Source organism: Saccostrea cucullata, unplaced genomic scaffold (genome assembly GCF_032062105.1).
Source record: "Saccostrea cucullata isolate Sc308-1 unplaced genomic scaffold, CSIRO_AGI_Scuc_v1 ctg4681, whole genome shotgun sequence".
Classification (NCBI taxonomy): Eukaryota; Metazoa; Mollusca; class Bivalvia; order Ostreida; family Ostreidae; genus Saccostrea; species Saccostrea cuccullata.
Window position 1 is genome coordinate 20,854 of NW_026918551.1, and position 24,624 is coordinate 45,477.

Here is a 24,624-nt window from a genome sequence, read left to right on the forward strand (position 1 = left end):
TGCATTACCAAAATATTTATTCACATTCTTAAGTCGGTTGCGGCATATCCACGCATGTCGAATTTCGGTACCCGTTTACTAAATAATTAAAAAATGATTTAAAGATAAAAACAGATCATACTTAAACGATCATCAATGAAAACAAGTCATTGAAGCCTTCTAAAAAATAAGGACCACAATAGGTGAGAAAAGCTAAGTACCAAGTGATTGTTTAATCATCACCAGGTGATTGGTCACTAATTACCGTATTTACACAGCCACAGGCGATAACGGGTGTTTAAGGGGGCCGACTGTGACAATATTTCGCGCATCATAGTAAAATGAAGCGTATTTACTGTTTTAAAGCAACTTTTTTCGCTAAGTTATTAAAATTAAACAAAATTAAGAAATTATGAATTTAAAAATGTAATTCCAATTTTATGTAACTGATTTTTAACCGATTTTGTCATTGATATGTAGGTTGACGTCGTTACAGTGTGTTTTTGACGTTATGATAAACTGAAGCTCTTAAAGGAAGGGGCAATAAAATGTTAAAGAAAAGGTAATAAACATACGCACTTGAAATTTAAAACATAGAAATCTGAGAATATCTCCATTATTTTTATTATGTTTTCATATGAATCCTTTGTGCCCGTCATATTTTGTACTACTCTATAAAAACATGAAAAATTGTTAATTTTTGGCATTTTGAGATGCCCTCTCTAGCAACAAGACGGTAGAATTTTGTATTTCTTACATATATTGTATAATATAGTATTACTCATCAAATACCTATTATAGAATGAACAAAAACTCTATTGTAGTATTTGTATAATTTGCTTTAAAGTGCTAAAAATTTGCATTTTCCTATATAATCCTATAGTAAATATATCTCTATTTTGAGACGGTCCTTCAAAAATACCTGGACGGTAGATTTCTACCAAACTTTGCTTGTTCGCTTAAGTTAATGTAAGTTATATATGGTATAAAAATTAAGAGTTTTGCTATTGTGGTTTTCACATAATAAAACTCCCGTCGGTCTCCTTAACAGGTATAGATGACGGCACCTTAATTATCGTATGCACATTTTAAGTTATTTTTTTATACTTGGAATAAGAAAAAAATATACATCCGATTAACAGTTTTAGCATTCCATACTCGGACGTTCGATCGAGTACCCGTTTAACTGGGTACTCGTTGACATCCCTAGTTTACATTCAAAGAGATACGATCACTGACAAGGACAAGCTTTGTTTCAAATTACGTAAGATTCAACCTCTAAAATTTTCGAAGTTTCGTATTTTATCTCCCATTCATAGGTTTATATTATATGTAGATTTTCATTTATTTGAACTTGTTTGTTTGCTTGCATTTGCAAGAAAATACCAATAAGATATGTAACATAACGCCGGTTTAATAAAAAAAATCATACTATTCTAGTACCAAAAAGAATATGTTTTTATTTTAGAATGGAGATGAAGATGGTTATAAAGATGTGACGAAGGAATGCATAAGCATAGCAATTACAAAAGAAATAAAGAAAACATTATTTTGATAACAGATGGTTTTTCAAATTACAGAAAATAATTGGAAAATATTAAAACAGAGGTAACTATGACAGTGAAGGTACTAATTACTAAATATTCTTGAACTCATTGGCGTTTTCTTTTTTATATAATTAAAAGTTTATAATATCTCAAAAGAATTTTAAAATACGGTGATATTTTTTTTAGATATAAGTGACTAAGTGACAAGTTGCTGAAGTTATTTGTTATGCTCTTTCTGTAGTCGAGGGATTAGGTTAGATTCTCGTTCTCTACTTCCGTGTCTAACCTAGGACGTGAAAGATGGCTGTCACTGTTCTCCGACTAAACATCAGACAATACAATTGAGTAAGACTGTCGACGAGTGTTACTGTTGATGCTGGCAATTCTAAAAGTCTTAGGTGTTGAACTTAGGTTTAAATTTGCAGCTTTTTACTGGTTTGTTGTAGTTTAAGTTTAATGAGGAAAGCACAAGATGATGTCGACTATGAATTAATATTTATATCAAAATACATTCTAATTTGTTATTTTTTTTATTATTCGCGTCTTTTTTGCAATGCAATAGTGAGATATATCTTTTCAACTAAAGAACTCTGTTATTTGATCCCATTTAGTTAGTAGTTGACCATTTTTATAATTAAGATCATAAGATTGTAAAATATTTATGTCAAAAATTGTTCAAAGAGAAAGTTCAGAGTTGATAAATGTTGAATCGCATTTTCACACAATTTCTCCTATGAATAGAGGCCCCTTTGTTCAGTACAAAACCATGATAATAAAAACCTGATATTCTAATATAAATTTATTGTTCAACAATAAATTTATTGTTGAAAGCAAATAACAAAAGCACGATTGCAGTCTTCAAAGGATATTATTCAGTTTAGATTCATTAGAAACTATAATAAAATATGAAATAAAAAAAATTGACTTTGAACAAGACAGGGAGCTAATTGTCGGCGCTTTCAAAAATCTATTTTTATTACTACGGAGATTCGAAAAAAAATACATTGAGGATCGTTTTTGTAAATTACATTAAAAAACCCATTCATTTTTTTTGATATAAAATTACAATGACTATGGAAACTATGAAATTTTTAAAGGAATATTTCCACTTTTATTTTCTCAATTTTAAAGTTTAATGTGTAAAATTTTCCCATACTCAATCCCTTTCGATAAAACACAATTATCTTTTCAACTTGAGTTTTGCAGACTTGAAAATCATAAATAAAGATGAATTTTATTGTTTCTCTCATTTGTCTATTTTATTTTATCATTACAATGCTTATGAAAAATAATTTATCAAAAATCAAATAAAACCTACCTTTCTTGAGAGCTCCTTACCGAAGATGAAAGAATTTAAGCTCTGCTGCTTAATATGAGGAAACTAAAACATAATTTTAAAAAAGAGCACACTTGAGCGTCCCTGGCAAACATCCAGCTTTTATATGCATTAACAAAGGATTTAGACTTCCCTAGAATGAATCTTATTTCCGAGATCTAGGAAAGGTGAAATATCAGCATGAAGGCAAATAAATGCAAATAATAAGGGACCAGGCAAAATTGATCACAATAATTGGACCTGTACAAATAGGCATGGGACAATTTTTTTTTCTTTATCGAAGAAAACCATGGGACAAAAATAATTTTTAGCATAGTACCATGAAGCAAATAGCTTATCATTTACTAATAGTTAAATCTTTTTTTTTAAATCATTATCAGTTTTAAAAGTCATACAAAGTGCAACACATAACTTTAAATTAATGCTGTATCAAAACGTTCGCGAACTATCTCTATATTTACAAACCTCAATTCAGATCAGAATGAAATTTAGCACACATAAAGTCATAGACATGTTCTGTAAATTGCGCATGTGATGAGACGTTTTTTCTCAGTGTTTGTGACGTCCCAAAGTGAAAATGACCTCATAAGGTAGATCCCTTGTGACAAAAAATGGTTGACTCAGTTGAATTCGAGAAACGAATGGCTGTAAAGTTAAACGTATATCTTGGAAATTCCTTTGTAGAAGTTTCTTATAATTTGTACACGGTTTATGAAGACGAACCAGAAGTTTCATCGTTAATTTGATTGGTTGTTTAAGTGAAGGAAGGGAAATGTTTAAAAAATGATCGTTGTTCTGTTGCTCATTGAAAGCAAACTGGGAGAGAGACGTGTCATTTGTTAAGTAATTTGATATTTTTATGTGTTTTTTTTGTGTTGCAATATTCTCACAGTCATCGCCATTTTACCATGGGACAGTTAGTTTCTTTTTACAAATTTAAAGGCATGGGACATATATTTTGTTGAAATTCTAAAGCCTTTGGGTATGTTTCAAATGAGAAATTTACTTTGTATTGGTCCCATCATTGTGATAAATTTTGCCTGGTCCCTTTTATAGTTATTGTCATTAGTTAGATATACCCCTTTACAGATGTTGGTCTCTCTCTCTCTCTCTCTCTCTCTCTCTCTCTCTCTCTATATATATATATATATATATATATTTAAGCATTGAATTCATATATATTTTGGGATGTCTTCGGTCCTCTAACACACCTGGCCGTGCCGACAAATTGAATACCGCGTGTTAGCGCGGTATGATAATTTGTCGGCACGGCCAGTTGTGTTATGGGACCGAAGACATCCCAAAATATGAATTCAATGCTTATACATGTATTCACATTCTCTAATTTTTCCTCTGCATTACTGTTTATTTCGGTAATCCTTAATGTGAATTTAGCGCCCTTCAACAGTGGTGTGCTTTATAGAAGTAAGAGCCGTTCGTGACGTTTGTGACGTCGCAAAGTAAAATAACGCTAATGATCATTGCGAGGAAAAAAGTAACAAATAATTTAAAATGCAAACTTGTTATATTTTTACGTTAATTTAAGTGGGATTATTTTTTTTCATTAAATTGTGTCAAAACAATGTACATTTTGGTGTTTCTAGAGTATTGAAAATGCATATAGTTCCTACTGTGTACTAGTATTCTAACGCGCGGTGACAAGGTGTTATAGAGTTTTGAACGTCGTGGATTTCTAATGGATTTCATAAAGAAAATTTTACTGAATGTAAATATATATATAATAGAAAACTCACAACACCGAAATAACCTCAACCGGTTTCATTTTCAATCTTGAGGCGTTTGATATTACAATCATATATAACATTTTTGAAAAAGTTTTCCCATTATATCACAAATATGATATTTTTATTAAATAACTGAAAAACCTGAAAAACTGCTTAATCACGCCGGATACAGTTATATTGCACCGGAAACAATTATATTGCCCTCCCTTACACAGTTATGTTCCCTCGCGTGCAATCATTCTGCATATTAAATACGTAGGGTTCGAAATTCACAGAGGCATTTGCTTAGCAAACGTAAACAGATCCGCAAAATTAAAAAATCGGGACAACGTCTGCGATTTGATTAATCTAATTCATAGGAATTAGATAATTTAATTGAGGAGAAAAATTCAATCATGAAACAAGCACCTGTGGAAAAATTCCTTAAATACAACAAAGGTTATCAACACAAGTGTCAGTATACTGAAAACATTCTGCCATAAAACAGGACGGGATATATCAGAATTATATACTCAACGTACATATGTGTATATAGTGTTCAATAAATATGTTCGATGATCGATTTGGGTTCAATGTTTGAATATTTGCCCCTCAGTGACAGGAAAGCCCTGGAGTGCTATCGGGCGACATACCATTCCAGGGCTTTCCTGTCACTGAGGGGCAAATATTCTGGTATGCTGCCCTCGAAGCCATGTAATATATCTATAATATAATATATATAAATTAGAAAAAATGACAAGGCAACAATGTTAGTAAAACGTAAGCGCTTTCTTCATTATTTCTTCAGACGTTTTACATTTCTAAAAAATTCAAACATGTGACGTTATAACGTTACCTGATGATAACGTCAACAACAATGCAATGACGTCACAATGCTAATAGAGGAAACAATTATAGAATCAAAGTCAAATAACATAATTCATAGCGATTTAGATAATTCAATCATGAGACAGTCGATATTAAACTATTTAAGAATGGTTTAAAAATCTTGATAAAAGGTTTTTCTTTTTCCCGTCGCCCCGTGGGGATCCGGGTTAGAATAGGTCCTCAGTATCCCCTTGCTTGTCGTAAAAGGCGACTAAATGGGGCGGTTCTTCGGATGAGACCGTATAAACCAAGGCCCCGTGTCACAGCAGGTGTGGCACGATAAAGATCCCTCCCTGGTCAAATGCCGTAAGTGCCGAGCATAGGCCTGAATTTGCACCCCTTCACCGGCAATGGTGACGTCTCCATATCAGTGAAATATTCTGGAGATGGACGTTAAACAGTATACAATTAATCAATCTTTTTCCCGTCTTTCAAAAATGTTCTCTGTTTTGAGTTTATAAAACGGATAAACTGAGAATTGTCCCTGTCCACAAACAGCAAGATGTTCACTAAGTTTTATTCTTGTGCACACGAGTTGGTTGATATGTTGTCTGTGTATGCGTATGCGAGTGCCAAGGGCGGTCCCGGTTTCTCCTGTGTATAATTCTCCGCATCCAGCGCATGTTATACAGTAAATTAGGTTTTTTTTGTGCACAGGTCATATCTGCATTTACGGTAATTTTTTTTTATTTCCAAGTGTAAAAGTACTTCCTTGTTTAATATATCGGCAAGTTCCACAACGTGAATAGGAGCATGTATCGAGCCCGGGGTTGAACTATGAACCTTCGTAGTCTGTCTCCTAGCAGTACAGGAAAACTAGACCGCTCGGCTATCTGAGCAAGTCAACAAACTTGCTTTCAATGCCGATGGAATTCTCGCAGCGCTGTCCTACACTACACGGTCATAGAGAATAGAAGTGAGATACAGTTATTTGGACATTAGTTTCAACAGAGGATTGTTGCCAATACACGTAATGAAATTAATTATTATTTATAAAGCACATTTTACAGCAACTCTTAAACTAACATAACTGCCCTAAGAAATATCAATATAGAAAGCAAAAGTGGGTATCCATATAAAAGTGAATTTCTTTGCCAGGGACCTGTATACATTTTATGTTTTAATGGGCTTGCAGCAATTTTTTTTATCTATTCGAGTGAAGTGATTTATAAAATGATGAAAAATAAAGCCGTTGTTAAAATTATGCGTTCTTGTCCCCTTTCCACACCGAGTGAACGATAAGGCAACGATAGATAAGTTAAAACGTAGGAAAGATGGTCAACTGCAGTACTAATAAGGGTGTATAAGGGGTGCTTTCTTACTGATAGTTCACATTCTTATAGAAGGATGATACATTTTGTTCAAAATCCAGTACGAAGTAGAAGTACGTTGCCACCCCTACCGACTTTTCGTGAAAACTTGAAAAATTAAATTTTCATTAATTGACTTTAATGTTAAACCTGTTTAACAATGTTATGTCTATTGTACTTATGTTCTTGTTTTATTTCTGTGAAGGATAATAGCAGCGAGCATGCACAATTTACTGATTCCTTTTTTTTCTGGGGTGAGGGTGTTTGGGGGTAAAATTCACAGGTTCTTAGGTCTTGTTTTATTATAAAATATCCACATTATACCTTATCGATACATTGAGATTTATCGACGTCTTGCTGTCAATAAACTTATGGTTATTTCCATTCCATTGTCGATATGGTTTTTCCTGGTGAGCATGAGATAAAAGATACCACAGAGTCTGACACATTTGTTTCATGTTTGGATATTGTACTTGAAAAAAACCATTAATGGTAATCTAACAACCGAGCTCTATGATAAACGCGATGACTTTCACTTTGTTATCGCCAACTTCCCTAACTTTTGAGGCAATCACATGCATACCAAGTTTATATTTCTCAGTTGATTCGATACGCAAGCATGCTCTACGTATGAACAATTTCTAAAACTGGATAATTTATTCACAAACAAATTGATGAAACATGACTATCAGCAGTCTCTTTTAAGGTTATAATTTCGCAAGTTCTATGGACGATTTAATGACCTTGTCTGCCGATACAATTTATCAAGTTCTGACTGACTTCTTTCATACTAATTGATAGTCCATTATTTATACACTAAATTGACGACGGATTTTATTGCTATTTCCCGATTATGATAAGGAGCACACAAAAGGTGTGTCCGGTCAGCAGGGGATGCTTACTCATCCATGGCACCTGATCCCACCTCCGATGTTTTGGAGATCCCTGTTTGCTCTGCTCCTATTTTGTGTTGTTTTATGGACTTTTGAGCTTGAATACTGTTCGTTATCTCCATATATTTCATCAATAGAAATGAAGAATCTTAAAAAATTAGAGCAAATGATAGTTATCAAGTCTTTGGCTATGTCAAAATAGAACATTTGTTAATTTCCTTTTAATTAAAGCCCCCCCCCCCCCAAAAAAATATTTTTGAAAATCAAATCTAATTTCTTTTTTTCAAATTCTTGTTGAAACCTCCAGTTTCTTAAATAAAAAAAAATCAGTTCTTATCCAATGTGAATGAGAAATTGAAATTGAAATTGAGTTTGTAAAAGAAACAGTCAGAGAAACCTTTCCCTATTTTCCTCTGAACGAAAGCTCATTCGTATAAATGAGTGAGTGATTGAGATTTAGGTTATTGATTTAGGGTATAAAACTCCAGATCCCATAGTCAGGTTTCGTTGTAGGGGTTATGTAAAATCGTGATTTATACTATAATGAAAAGGATGAAGAAAACAAACAGTGATCGATCTTTAAACAAAATTTACAAAAATACAAAATTGTAAATACTCGGAAATATTGCATATTTAAGGTATGTCACTCGTCAGCGTTTTAGAAAATTTCGCGCAGAACCTTTACCTCAAAACTACTTATTAAAATCAATTTTTATAACCTATTTAAATTCAACAATGTATATTATTCAACATTTAATGAAAAAAGATTTATGAGGGACTATTTCTTTTGGCGGAAGGATATTTAGGAGAAAATTCTGTAAATCTGCACATTTATTAAATCTAATATCTTGGAACTTTAATCTCACATACTTTTACTCGGAGAATATTTTCCGTTATGATATGCAAGGAATATTTAATATGGGTCTCAACTTATATTTTGAGAACAAATTTTACAACTTCCCTCGACAAGCTTTGCCGAGAAATGAAGATATGTTAAAGAAGTCTATATAAAATTGGCACCTGAAAATTGTACGCTTTGACCAATTTTTCAAAATTAACATCACTGACCCAAACTTTTTCTTTTATTATTTTAATCAACTCGATACTTGTGATTGATCAGCATGTAAGCCGTAAAAAGTTTGATACAAGAAAATATTTTATTGCCTATTTAAATTTTTAATACCCAAAATATGTTACTTTTTAGTGCAAAAAGGTCACAGAATAATTAACGCGTATTAATTTGCAAGATTTGTTCAATGATAAATATTGTTCAAACTATTTTACATAAATAAGACTATATTTATTGCCATGGTTACATCTCATAAAATATATTATCAAGGTTAAAGTAATAAACCAAAGAGTTTAAATTCAAGTGCAAAAAGGTCAACTTAATTGTACCATAACTCAGTAAGATGCCCTGTTAAAACGCACTTTGAAAAATTACGCACTTTGAAAAAATTTTTCAAAGTGCGTTAAATTTGGGACCAACCTAACGCACTTTGAAAAAAATATTTTTTTTTTCAAAGTGCGTTAATATCGACCATATTAAGGCACTTTGAAAAAAATGTAAAGATTGATCAATATTCCTAAAAATAATCGGTATGATAAATAACAGATCCTGGTTGGATAACATTTTGTATGATAAAGTCACCTCAGGACCTGAGATATTGACGTTTTAGATATTTGAGGTTTTGATAAAATGATAGGGAAAAGGGTCTTGAAAAAAAGAGTGACGATTGTTTTAGATCATTAATTCGTTTCTTTTTTTTTTAATTCTAGTCTTTGATAAGTAAATGTAAAGATGTAAAGGGGGCACTAACAGTGGACAGCTTTAGGAAACTTAGCATTTATCATAATAAAAAAGGGGTAATTTGCTTGTTCAAAACTATGAAAACTATTTCTCTCTCATACGTTTTACTATATGAATGTTTTGAGGAAGCATAGACATCAAGACCGGGCGAAGGGCCAGAGGTGGGGGTGGGGTGGGGCTAAGCCCCCCACTTATTTTGGAAAGATATATAACTATGAAAACTATTTCTCTCTCATACGTTTTACTGTACTTAAAAATTTCTAGTTTTCATCTGTTTTAATTAACTCATTTAATATTGAAAGTTTTCAACGTCATACCAATTGGGTAAATACATAATTATATGAATGTTTTGAGGAAGCATAGACATCGAGACCGGGCGAAGGGCCAGAGGTGGGGGTGGGGTGGGGCTAAGCCCCCCACTTATTTTGGAAAGATATATACATCGTATAAGCATTGAAAATGCAGCTTACACTTTTTCGGTTTATTGCTCCCCTCCCCCGTTTGTTACCGACACCTATGTATTGGAAAGATAAAGATTCGGACTGAGGGATCTTATACCCGTCTTCTCCTCTTTTCGACGGGAGTAAATCAATTCTTTTTTGAGGTTAGGGTTAGGGTTATTTTTTTTTAAAGATAAATAACAAATAAAATCTTTCCATTACTGAAATATAATTTTTTTTTTCAAAGTGCGTTAAGTGTGTCCATGGTAAAATATATTGATGTAGACTCTTAATGCACTTTGAAAAAAATTTTCAAAGTGCGTTGAGTTGGTCCCAAATTTAACGCACTTTGAAAAATTTTTTCAAAGTGCGTTGCCACAATGCCCACTGACCCCCTATTTTCTCTGCGATTTTGAGTCATACTTTATGAATACTTATCAAAAATATACTTCTCAAAAAATCCTTGATTGAACAAATTTCACGAGTGGCATACCTTAAGACACTATTGTTGTCCTTGAACATAATGATATTCCAATCGCAAAAATATTGCTCATCCTGGATAAATGGAATATTTTTTCTCTCAATATTTACAAAACATTGATAATGGCGATTCATTTTATTGTAGATTAGAATGCTTAGAATCGATATTATTGCTTATACGTATTTTACTTCTTTTAATGGTATTTCTTTTTAATTTTGTCTTCAAGAGATACACAGACAAAATCATTTAGTTTACGAATAAAATTAAGATAAGCGTATATAAATGTTTTAAAAGTGGTTTCACTCAAAATAAGACACGAAAATGAAAATAAGACCCTGATAACTAAAGACAAACTTCATGTAAAATGCAAAATGTATGAGATTTCTGACATGTCTTTTTGAACATGACAAGGAACACATGACAGGTGTGACTGGTTGGCTTGACGTGCTCACTCCTCGATGGCACCTGCTCTCACCTCTGATGTTTTGGAGGTATGTGTTTGCTCCGCTCCCATTTTGTATTGTTCGGTGGACTTTTGAGCTTGAAAACGTTCGTTATATCCATATATTATACTTTCATGTGAATTAGTTGAATCTGGTTGGTCGAGAAACATTTGTTAAAAAACACTATTGCCCGCTGAATAATGAAGCCACACCCTCCAGCGTAGCAACAGTCAACAGTGTTTGACGACGGATGATATTAAAAAAAAGCGACTGCGCAGAATTTATGCACGCACAGTTCACTGTTATATGTATTTGTATAAGACATTCAGTATAATATAATAAATATTGCAGGTAGTTGAGTGTAACATTCAAAATTTTTAAAAGCATTAAGTCAATATGCATTTGAGAATCTATAAATAGTAACTCAAGTCTTTATGCTGTTATATAATTGATCATGTGATCAAGTTTGAGCCAATCAGAGAGGTTGGAATGTATGAGAAAAATAATATTTTAAAATATCATAACAAATTATAGAACAAAGAACTTGTAAATGATGTCTTTAAAGAACACTACAAAGAGTTCTAACTGTAAGGTAATTTATGTTGTTAGAGTTATCTGTCCTAATATTGTAAAATCACATATTTTCTAGGGGGAAGATTTTCGTGATCTGAGGAAAATATGCGGATTTAATTTCGTGGTTGAAGAATTGTTCACTAGAAATATATGTGAAATATTGCATTTCGTAGTGGGTCTCTTCATACCTTGGAAACCACGAAAATTAAACCCCCACAAAAATTTGTGATTTCACAGTATGTGATATAGAAAAATAGGTTATTTTTAGTTAATACACACTTTGTAATAGACTAAAATATGCTTAGCATTATATTATATATCAATAAGTAACTGAGTTCATTATTTCCATTAATTTTCCCAATGTAAGAAATTACCTGTATACAGTGTTTCTGTTCATGTATAGTCCTTTGTCTTTGAACATTAGAAGTCAAGAAAGAACTTTCATAATTCTCTGTTAAACAAAAGTTAAATTCAACGATAGATTATGCTAATTTTCAGATTCAATATAATACGTATTTTATGTCTCAAAGTCTATGTGCAACATATTTTTACCTATATATGTGTTCCTCTGCCATCATAGTGCCGTAATATAAATATCAGTAAAGATTGTAATATAAATAAATATAAGTAAAGATAGTTATCCTATACCACAGCTGACATGAACAAAATTGGATATTTTTGGTATAGAATATTCCATGCATCGAATGACAGAACAATAGTCTTTTGTTGATAGTTTTAAATTTCAACAACCTTAAAACTAATATAAATATCAGTAAAGATTGTTATTCTATGCCACAGCAGATATGAACAAAATTACATAATATTTTTGGTACAGAATATGCCATCAAGTGATATAACAATAGTCTTTTGTTAAAATTGTTGAAATTTTAATAACCTTAAAACTAATAATGATATCGGTATAGATTCATCATTGTTATCCTTTACCACAACAGAGGGGTTTGGGTGGTTAAGGTCTGTTTAAATTCTCCCAATTCAGCTTTTCTTGCTTTTCATATTTCTTATAAATTTTGCAAATGTCATTTTTTTTGTTTTGAATAGTTCTCGTTTTTAAATTACTATTTTTAAAATCCTTTCTCCTTTCTATGACGCAATTCATTTGTAATTTTTACCAGTTGTTATCCAGTAGGTGCTATATGTACATCTTATATAAAAACAGAAGTTGAGAGAAATATGGAAAGAGTTGGGTTTAATGTTCATATAAATACACCAGTATACATTTCTTCTGTTTAAAAACAACATTATACAGTTAAAATATATCACTGAGGGGGTAAGCAATATTTGTACCCCCCAAAAAGAAAACGATATTTAAACCCGTGGATTTTTCTACGATACAATTGAACTGCTTTCCTATTCCATAACAAAACAATCAACTAAACATTTTTATGCGTGATTATAAGGTCTTTATAACGAGAACCATTGAAATACACATGTATATCGGTCACTAGGATGGTAGACTAAAATTAAATAATATATTAATTTCATAGAACCACGAGAAAGGCATTGCATTAAAATAACTTTAAGGTTTCGTCAAAGGTCAACATGTCTAAAAATTATTTTTACAATAGCTCCAAAGCTATGTGTGGTATAAAGTCGAAACAGTTTATAAATATATAATTGATTAATAGATAGAAAGTATCAATTGATAAAAAAAAAACTCTGAAAAAATATTAATTGAGAAAATGTTTTCTTAAAAATGCCTATATTTTCAAAAAATACACCTAATTAATTCCGTGATCTTAGTGAAAACCATCATTGCAGAAACAAAATATGTTTATCAGTGAAGGGTAAGTTGGACTTGGATAGCCTCTGGAAAGTTGTTTTCCCTGTTTATTTTGTCCAAATGTTAAGACTTGAAAGTTAAAATGCATTGCAAATGTCGGATTCTATAGGGGTCTCGTCTTTATACATGTCATGCTTGCAATAACAGCCTTTTAGACACCATTTACATCCAACTTGCCCTTCAATGATTAACATTTATTATTTCTGCAATGATGGTTTTCACAAAAAGGACATAATTAAGCAGGTGCATTTTTCATTAAATATGCACATTTTCTGATACAATTTTTCTCAAAAAATATTTTATTTTTTTGGCAGGGCCAAATCCTCCTCTAAGGGGAGATAATTACAAAACAGTGAAAAAAGAACGGTATTCGAGTTTTAAATTGCATTTGACGACACAAAAGAGGAGTGGAATAATCACGAATCTACAAACTGTTCTTTATCTCCGTATGTTTCATTCATATCAAATAAAATTGTTGCTGTTTCGTGCTCAATATAATTCTTTTATTTCTCTTTTTAATTCTCTTTTTGCAAATTGTTTTTATCACAAATGTGATATCCAAGCTGATATGAAAACTATAACCTAACTTGATATGTCTACAATAAGCATACAATTTAGATAAAGCATGTCAAAATTTGACAGAAAGGCAGTCTTAAGAGTCACATATTCTTTTTGTGTCGATAGACCATTGTAAGATTCTTAAAATAGTCACTGTATGAAACTGACATGGATTGCCTTCTTGGGCGGTTATGTTAACAGGATAGGGGGAATTTTAAATACCATGCTCCATAAAAGGACACCATTTTCTACCCTTATACTGTAGACCTACTTTTTTCCACGGGGTCATAATTCCGCGGAATCTCAATTTCTGTTTAATCCGCGGGTAGAAAATTTCACGGATTTCTGACTGTCACTATATGCCTTACATTTATATTATTAGTCTGGTTGGACAAATTACTGCGGAAAATTTGTGACCGCGTACATAGCGTAAATTAATATCACGCGGAAAAAAGTACTTCTACAGTTTATCTATCCTATAATAAATACCCTGAAACTAATTCAAAGCACTTAAGAGTAGAAAAGGATTAACTAGGAGAAATCTTCAAAAATATAATTATCCGAGCAGTAATCAATTAATTAAAAATACATTGAGGTCTATGGGAAAAAGAAATTAAAAAAAATATATTAAAAAATCAAATACTATGAACATCAAAAATGCTATGATGGAAAAATGCATATAATTATTAAAAATAAAAAAAAACAATTCAAAAAAATAATTTTTCACCAGATAGATTTTTAGAAAATAAATTTTATTGATTAAAAGCAAAGGGGGATAACTCTTCAAGGACGGGTCAAGGTACAAAATTAGGATACATTCAGCTCTTACATTTTGAGACTAAAACATCACCTTATGTCTAGATATACTGAGTATTCAGCCAATGCATATCTTTTAATTCATTCAAATTCATTGAATCAGAGGCTACTATGGATCGAATAACTTAATATAAATCCATTCGTCCCTTGAGAGTAATGAATGGATATGCATCCAGTTAAAGATAAATTAATGAGTTTGGTGTGGGAAGTATTAAGGTATCTCTGATCAAGCATGTGTTATCTATATCCATTGCGAATTTGGCAAACGATCTGAAGATCTCCCTTCTCCAATTTTCTCAATTGTAATTTATTGTCTGTCAAAGCACTTGATCACTGAATGTCCATGGCAGCGTTTTTATATTTATAATGAATTTTAGATAAGTTATATTTAAGCTTAATTCAATTTTGTATAATATCGTTTTTTCAACAATCAATTTGCAGAGTATCATGACAAATAGTTGCAATTCATTTTTTCAATGAAATAAAAAAAATATGGTTACAACGTGTTGGTAATGTTGTTTTATTTGATTGCATCTTAGTTTCATTTACTAAAAAATATAATGAGCATTGCAATTTTTACTCTTAATGTTATACGAAAATTGTGAACACTTCTTAACAGATCCCTAAACTATTTGTTAATTGGCACCTTCTCTGAAAAACCAGCGGAGGGTGGGGGCGCCTGGTAAGCACGAATTATTTAACGTTTCTAACTATTGTTGATGTCCCTGGTATAATCTACTATCTAGACAGCTATTCCTTATATTTCCATTTCGATTTACTGTGAAATAAAATGTACATTCAGATTTTTAATAAGTAGTGAAGATAATCTTCGCCCATTGAGGTCATACACAAAGTCAGACGCACGAGATTTATATACTGAAAGGAAAACAAAAACGATGGGTAGCATAATATTTGATTTTTTTTACCTCATGACCTAAAATTACGAAACTTGGTCAGATGAGAATGTTAGTTACTATGCACCAGTGTTCAGAATTATTCAACCGTAAAATGTATGATGTTACGTAGGGAAAAACGCTAAAAAGCCACAAACACGTGCATATTGATAACAACGAGTTTTTCAACAAATCGTGCTGTACCATTTGATGCTCCTGGGGTATACACATTGTTTATAATATTTACAGACGATATGAATTTCTTGCAATCTTCATACAGTTTACGTAAGTTCCATGGGGTCAGATTTTCGCAATGCCTAAGTAAGGACAAAGGCAACAAAGGGTTACTGAGCAGTGTCTAGTAAATTTCCCCCCAAAAGAGCTTATTACTCGGTGTCAAAGACGGTTTGGAATGGTTTCCAACCAACCGTGACGATGACGTTGACGGGAGACAGAGTCACGTTAAGATCAGGTTATTCGTATGTCCTGTCACCTCTTTAAACGGCGCCTTAAGCTTACTACCACAAAAACCGCGTTTATTACAAAGGACTATCATAATCATTTTATTCAACCCAAAACTGAAAGAAACCAATTGCGCAATTTTGGCTTTGGAGTCGGTAAACTTTATGCTGTGTTCCTCTCACTGGCGCATGCGCACGACACTTGACTTATTTTTCGGCGTAGTTGCCTATGCCCAATATACCCATGGATTGAAAGATAAAGACTAAAGATAAAGAATTTCAATAACTCATAAATTATCAGAGAAAATCAAATGGGATTTAGGTTACATTTTCTTTAAAGATTATTTTAAAAGTAAGATAGAAATACTGAAAAAAAGAAATTAAATTCACCTAAAAAGTTTACCCTGCGTTTCTTTTTCATTTCAGTATATGCATATTTGGCCTCCTTAGCGTCAGACACAAAAACAGACGCACACAAGATTTATATGCACAGAAGGCCACCTTAGCTCCTGACCTATAGCTTTGCCTAATATACATTTCGATAGAATTTTCAAGAAACCAACTCCACTAACTTTCAAAGAGTTATCCCATAGAAAACAAAAAAAGGAACGGAAGTTCTAAAAGCCTATCAGACTAACAGGCAGATGGACGGACATCAAGTTAACTAAATACCCTCCCATTTTTCATTTGGAGGGTATAAATATTTCTATATTGTTTGGTTGTTGTGGATTATTCTTTATTTTATAGAAATATACGTTTCTTCCACTTATTTTCATTTTGTGATTTCAGAATATCCAGATGATTGTAAAGCGGAATAGATATATGCATTGGCGAGAAAACATTCATCCTATTTTCTTGTTTTGTGCAACGTATTGGTATGTTTTCCTGTATAAGTTGGCCTTCTATTGCAAAACGTATTCCTTGCTGCTTGGTACATATTCCCAGAGTAAGATGTTGTTTGTTGTGACTTTAGTTCAAATCACAATCTAAGTTTTCATTTTGTAAATTATGTGGTCGATACAAAGACCTTGTCAGCAATTACAATTTACCATTAGGTCAAATGCTGACTAAACTTGTCATATTTATTGTCATGCCATTATTTACACACTGGGTTGTCCACCGATTTTTTGTTATTTCCCGATAATATCAAGGAGCACATGGAGGGTGTGACCGATCGGCAGGGGACGCTGACTCCTCTATATAACCTGATCCCACCTCTGATGTTTTGCAAAGCAACGAGAAGGTCTTCCGTCCTGCTTGACCGGAAGTAACTATCATTCTAAAAATAATGAGTAATTCAGTCCAAAAATGGCTGAAATCCTCCAAATCTATTTTAATTTATGCAAAAATAAGCCATTTTTGCTACTTCCGGTTTGACCGGAAGTGACCACGTATAGGATTTGACTCAAAAGTCAATTAAACATTACAAAATAGGAGCGGAACAAACACGGATTTCTAAAACATCAGAGGAGGGATCAGGTTATATAGAGGAGTCAGCGTTCCCTGCCGACCGGTCACACCCTCCATGTGCTCCTTGATATTATCGGGAAATAACAAAAAATCGGTGGACAACCCAGTGTGTAAATAATGGCATGACAATAAATATGACAAGTTTAGTCAGCATTTGACTTAATGATAAATTGTAATTGCTGACAAGGTCTTTGTATCGACCATATAATTTACAAAATGAAAACTTAGATTGTGATTTGAACTAAAGTCACAACAAACAACATCTTACTCTGGGAATATGTACCAAGCAGCAAGGAATACGTTTTGCAATAGAAGGCCAACTTATACAGGAAAACAGACCAATACGTTGCACAAAACAAGAAAATAGGATAAATGTTTTCTCGCCAATGCATATATCTATTCCGCTTTACATCATCTGGATATTCTGAAATCACAAAATGAAAATAAGTGGAAGAAATGTATATTTCTATAGAATAAAGAGTAATCCACAACAACCAAACAATATAGAAATATTTATACCCTCAAAATGAAAAATGGGAGGGTATTTAGTTAACTTGATGTCCGTCCATCTGCCTGTTAGTCTGATAGGCTTTTAGAACTTCCGTTTCTTTTTTTGTTTTCTCTGTGATAACTCTTTGAAAGTTAGTGGAGTTGGTTTCTTGAAAATTTCTATCGGAATGTATATTAGGCAAAGCGATAGGTCAGGAGCTAAGGTGGCCTTCTGTGCATATAAATCTTGTGTGCGTCTGTTTTTGTGTCTGACGCTAAGGAGGCCAAAAACTAAGTCAGAAACGTACTGACATTCCCATTTTTTACTGACACACTTAGAAAATTACTGACAATGTGCTGTCGTTACTGTAAAACTTAGACAATTACTGACCTTTTTACTGCCAGTACTGATAAACTTAGAAAAGTACTGACAATCTTAGTCGGTGCTGAAAAACTTAGATAATTACTGACCCGTTCACTGTCCCTGCTGAAAAACTTAGACAAGTGCTGACATTTACTGATAATTACTGTCCCTATTGTTCTCGCTCTCGGGGAGGCTGCAGTGGTGTGAAAATGATTGTGTGTTATACTTTGTATTTAAAAACAGTCTTATTTTATTTTTTGATGAAAAAAATCCCAGGCAGTTATTATTTTTTTTAATCTAAATATTATTGATGTCTCTAAAATAATTCAGAATATGATTTGAAATTAACTATGTATAAATCAAGTTTGAATTTATGTGTTGAATATATCTATCTCTGTTCAATTAAAGAATTAAATTAAAATTAATTATTCATCAAGTTAGTTTTCATCTATTTATTTCTTTGCAGACAGATATCTGATTTAAATGTAGAGTCAACCCCCCCCCCCTGCTTTCACGATCGCAAAGTTGTATGAATTTAAAAATTTCTTTTCACAAACAGAACAGATGTCTCGTGTTGAAAATCTTCTAAATATTGAATAATTACTGATAGGTAATTCAGTTTCCTAATGTTCTCGGACATCTGTACAAGTCATATAATTAGATACCCCTGTTTAGGATTTCCGGTTTCATTTGCTCATACGGGAGTTCCCCTATTGAACAATGTAGTGTTCCATATACATATAAACTTGTACTATGCCTTGTTAATTTTGTCACTTAAAACATTATATCTAAATGAATGGTTGGTTGGTCGCTTACGCAGGGTTCATTATGACATAAGTACCCAATGTCTGTAAGTCCGAGACTAATAAATATTTATCAAACTTGTAATGAAAATTCATGCACTAGCAATTATAGTAATCTTACGGAAAATATTTATATTTACTAGGTCAGCGGTGAGACTATTATTAGCAGTAGCATCATTTTTCTCTAATATTTCTCTCTCTCTCTCTCTCTCTCTCTCTCTCTCTCAAAGATACAAATAGTATTGACACTTTAAATTACTTGACAAGTGATCAGTTTATTCACATTGTTGGGAGGGGGGTGGGGGTTAGCTCACGATTTAGTTTTTAAACTTGATCTTTAAGTATTTTTTAATCATGATTCAATTTAAACAAAAATATTACATGTTTCAAACCTTCCATTTTCCCCTGTAGCTACACCTGTATCAGTAAATTGGAATTAATTTGATTTTATGTGCAGAAATTAAATTTTATCTCATTAAAGTAGATAGGCGTAGGGGGTGTTATGATATTAACATAATAATAAGACAAAAGGCGGACTTGTCTAGTAAAATATTTTACAAAATTGGAAGTCATTAGTCCGTCGAACCAGTGCTCACAAATATTTATTTCGAACCCTCTAGCATGCATGGATACTCCCCCCACATAAACACACGTTACATGAAAAAAAAATATCTTGTATACTTGAAAAGGATTTATAAAAATGTGTAAGTTTTTTGAATGATGCAAATTTCTTTGTCTATTTGATTAATTTATACCGGCCGGCCCGTAATCATTATTTATTTGATTTAGGTTTCATTAACATTTTTTTTCACAAGATTAAGATTATTCGCTAACCGTAGGTGCCCACTATCTTCCATTCCGTTCATCTCTCTCTCCCTCTCTCCCCCCTCTCACTCTCTCTCTCTCTCCAAAAATCAATATCGACCCAGGGAAAGTTTAAAAAATATAGTTAAACTCCTACTGAACTTTTTTTACTGACATGTTATTGCTGCATATAAATTGTTTCTGATCTTTAATTATTCTTAATTACTGATAAAAAGTTAAGAAAATATACTATGAACTATTTTTTAATTGATTTGGTTATCAAACAAATTCCTCACTTCACTGTCCCACACCCACACTTACACGACTTAACAAAAAATATTAGGAACCAGTAATTTTTACGAAACATTGAATGTAATGTTCCCCTTCTCATATATTTATTTTTGCGTAATTCTCTAAAAAGTTTGTGCCTTTTCCCAGTTGGCTTTCACATCATTCTTCTTTTTCATTTATCTTACGTCGGTATATTTAAAAAAAAAATAATTGATTTAATCTAAGAAGAGGTTGAAGAATTTTATATTTATGTTACGTATGTGTTGGTGTTGAATTTCTCAAATTCAAACTGGGTTTCAGAAGAGTCTACCTGTCGCCGTAATGTTGCGTAACTAACTTCCAGTGAAATCCGGCGAGTGCTCTTCTGTATAATGCTGCAGTGACACCTATTGTCTTCTTTACCCGCTACCGTACACACTCGGATCGCCTCAGGCGATTTCTTCTACACACAGGTGCTTCACAGAGTTTCCGATTGTTTGTTGAAAGATTATGTAATTCGGCTGGATACCAGCTTATTTTGACGAATAAAAAGCTCAATGTTACTGTAAAATCATTATACTGGTTTCGATACCGAGCATAGCTATGAAACGTCGATTTATTAAATTTATTATTTTTTTTTACCTAAACAGAAAAAAGAGTACAAACTTAAACACGATAGTATTATGTGTTCTATTTTAGTAAAATAAATAAATACATGTTCATCGTTCTACATTTAGTTCGAACGTCCCCCCCCCCCCTTAAATTTGAAAGGAAGTAGATCCATGTGAACGTCTACAGACAGCCTATTTGAAAAAAAAACATTGATATTTATTTCTATCAAAGTATTGTTTCAGGAGTATGCATAGATAAATGATGATAATATAAAATGTCATACTTTTACATGTATTTGAATTAAAATAACACTTTCAGGTGGGGATCCAGAAAATCCAGTTTAAAAAATCAGCTAAAAGATGTACATTGTTTCAAAAGAATAATGAGGACAGTAACTAAATCAATGAATGTCAAAGGATCAATGATCAATGGAGGCCCGTAGCCCCCCCCCCCCCTCCCCTTATTTTTTTTTTAATTTAAATCTCCCGTCTGTGTTTTAATTTTTGTTTGTACTTGCAAATGATTTGATTCGGGTATGTTTAATTGGACAAAAAACAAATTTAGGCGGCCTCCACATAATTAAAAATTTGATATAATATGAAAACTATAACAAACCCCTTTCCTCAAAAGGGGCCACCCACGGCCTCACCGCGCGCTATGAGTTTATTAGAATTATTCAAGCTAATTTGAGTAAATTAAATTAAAATTTAATAAAACACATCTAAACTAATAGTTTAATTCTTTAACTTAATATTAAAGAAATCTTAAGTCAGGGAGTTAATTTTAATAAAGAAAATACTATGAAATGCATGTCATATTATAACAATGTTTTATTATAAAAAGGAAAAGACCTCTGTAAAATTTCGTATCTTACTACTAAACGAAGATTTTTTTTTGTTTATCTTTTTGAAGGTTTTGAAATTTTATTCCTTCTCTTGAAAATATTCTTTACAAATAAATTTTCTATAAATCGATCAAAGATGCATTTTTTTTTCAAAGATATCATCTGGACATAGTTTAAGATTATTTGAAAAAACAAATAAATTGAATAATAATTTATGTTAAAATTTAAAACAGAAATCAATTTCACACCTCTGCAGCCTCTCCGAGAGCGAGAACAATAGGGACAGTAATTATCAGTAAATGTCAGCACTTGTCTAAGTTTTTCAGCAGGGACAGTAAACGGGTCAGTAATTGTCTAAGTTTTTCAGCACCGACTTAGATTGTCAGTACTTTTCTAAGTTTATCAGTACCGGCAGTAAAAAGGTCAGTAATTGTCTAAGTTTTACAGTAACGACAGCACATTGTCAGTAATTTTCTAAGTTTGTCAGTAAAAAATGGGAATGTCAGTACGTTTTCGACTTAGTAGTGATATGCATATACTGAAATGAAAAAGAAACGCAGGGTAAACTTTTTGAGGTGAATTTAATTTCTTTTTTTTTTTCAGTATTTCTATCTTACTTTTAAAAAATCTTTAAAGAAAATGTAACCAAAATCCCATTTGATTTTCTCTGATAATTTATGAGTTATTGAAACTTATATTCCTTTGCATTGAATTCATCAGAGTCTTTATCTTTCAATCCATGGGTATATTGGGCATAGGCAACTACGCCGAAAAATAAGTCAAGTGTCGTGCGCATGCGCCAGTGAGAGGAACACAGCATAAAGTTTACCGACTCCAAAGTCAAAATTGCGCAATTGGTTTCTTTCAGTTTTGGGTTGAATAAAATGATTATGATAGTCCTTTGTAATAAACGCGGTTTTTGTGGCACTGCATGAAAAATCAGGTTTACTTTTACCTTAAATGCAATTTAAATGCTGCGATTATTAAATGTTTAAATGCACAGTATAACATATTGTGGGATCGTAAACGTTAGAAAATAATAAGCATTTAATACGAGTTTAATGGAAAATTAAAAGAACAAATTAAATAAAGTTTTGAAAATTGTAAACTTACTAATACGCTCGGATTTAAGTCTCCCGTAAACAAATATTATATTTCGAGTATACAAAACGTATAATTATTATTAAACATGCCCATAAAATAAACGTTTTATGGTTATATTAAATTTGATCGTTTAATAAAATTTAACGTAGAACTTTACCTCAATATTTTTGTTTAATTCACACTTTACTTTATAATACTTCCAAAAATTAAGTTACATACGGAGAATTGTAAACTTACTAATACGTTCAAATTTTTATCTTTCATAAACTGATATTTAATCGCTTGTATATGTGATGAAATATATGGATTAAACCTTCCCATATCATTAAGATTTATGGTTGTATTAGATGAAATTTAATATAATTATATCATTGCATATTAATTTTTTTTATTTAATACTTATTCCATCATTATTTCGTATGGATTATAATTTTGTTTTTCGCAAGTATTTTACAATATACAAATCCACTTCTCGTTCAATTTTATTTTATGTTATTTGTGTACAAACAATGAGTTCTAACAAAGTATAAGATATTTCATAATTAATGCCTAAATGTCAGCATTTAAAAATTTACAATCAAGAATATAGCTCAATTATAATGGAGTAAATTTTTGCATAATAGTAGTAGGTACTAAATAATACTTAAGTAAGTGAAATAATTTTGTATTTTACAAAACACTTAATATGGAATTAAAATTTTATTAATTTAAGATACCCTGACAACAATGGGTCATCATGTCCAAACAAATCAATAACAAAATAATTATAAAAATAGAATTGTATGTAAAATTTAAATCTGCAATAAATCAGAACACAACAGGTAAAAAAAATGCAGTCATTCTTGACTCCAAAAGACTGCAAAACCTGTGACTGAAACTATCCCTATTGAAACTGCTGCATGGGTTGTAAATGGTTTTTCAATTTCCCACAAAAAATCATATCATACTTTGCACAGAAGAATAAAAGTTGGCAATAAAAAATGCCCATTCTTTTTACATGTACATCTATTAAGACACACTAAGCCACTGACAGAGAAGCCTCACTCGCCAACAAGCAAGAGCAAAAGGATCGGTCAGAGACACCACCTTTCTCTTACTTGGGTATCAAGATCTGCAACTTACTGCCAGCAAAGCTCTTTCAGACTACCCTTATATTGTTTCCCAAGTATTTCCACAATAGATGTCCATGCACTAATTATCAAATTGTAAAAACATGGCAATAAATCAGAGATTAAAGGTGTATGTACATGTGTGCGACACAATAAGCCAGTCGATCTGGTATCAATAAAAATATGACAGCTTTTAAATCTTTAACTGAGTACAGTAAATAAAAAAATCTTTTATATCATTTGGTTATGTCAATTCAAATTAAAGAAACAGCGTCATAATTACACAAAATAGTAACAGCTGATAATTTGTCTCTAATACCCCATATTTGTTCCAACTGCTAGGTTTATTGCTTGATGATTATAACTTTAACATATCCTCATTTTACACTGGAATGCAGGACATTTTGATAGTGATATTTTTTTCAGTCATTAATCTTCTACACTTTGCCTCAAAATTTCAAGAATGAGCCGACGTCTCCATATGAGTGAAAAATTCTCGAGAGGGACGTTAAACAATATACAATCAATCAATCAATCATGAATGAGCTCGGAAACATGTACATATAAAATTTCCAGTATAAACATATGTACAAGTATATTTAACAATTTTTTTAGCCTTAATTACAATTTAATCTTAATGCAAAAAATTCATGTCATAAACTCTTTTACTTCATATGGAAGAAAACAAATTAATATTTTACTCTTTCAATTCTCATTACTCTTGCAATACAATATTTTTTAAAATCACGATTCACCCTTTTTTACTCAGAAATGTCTCTACCTCATCTGCTTAATCTACTTT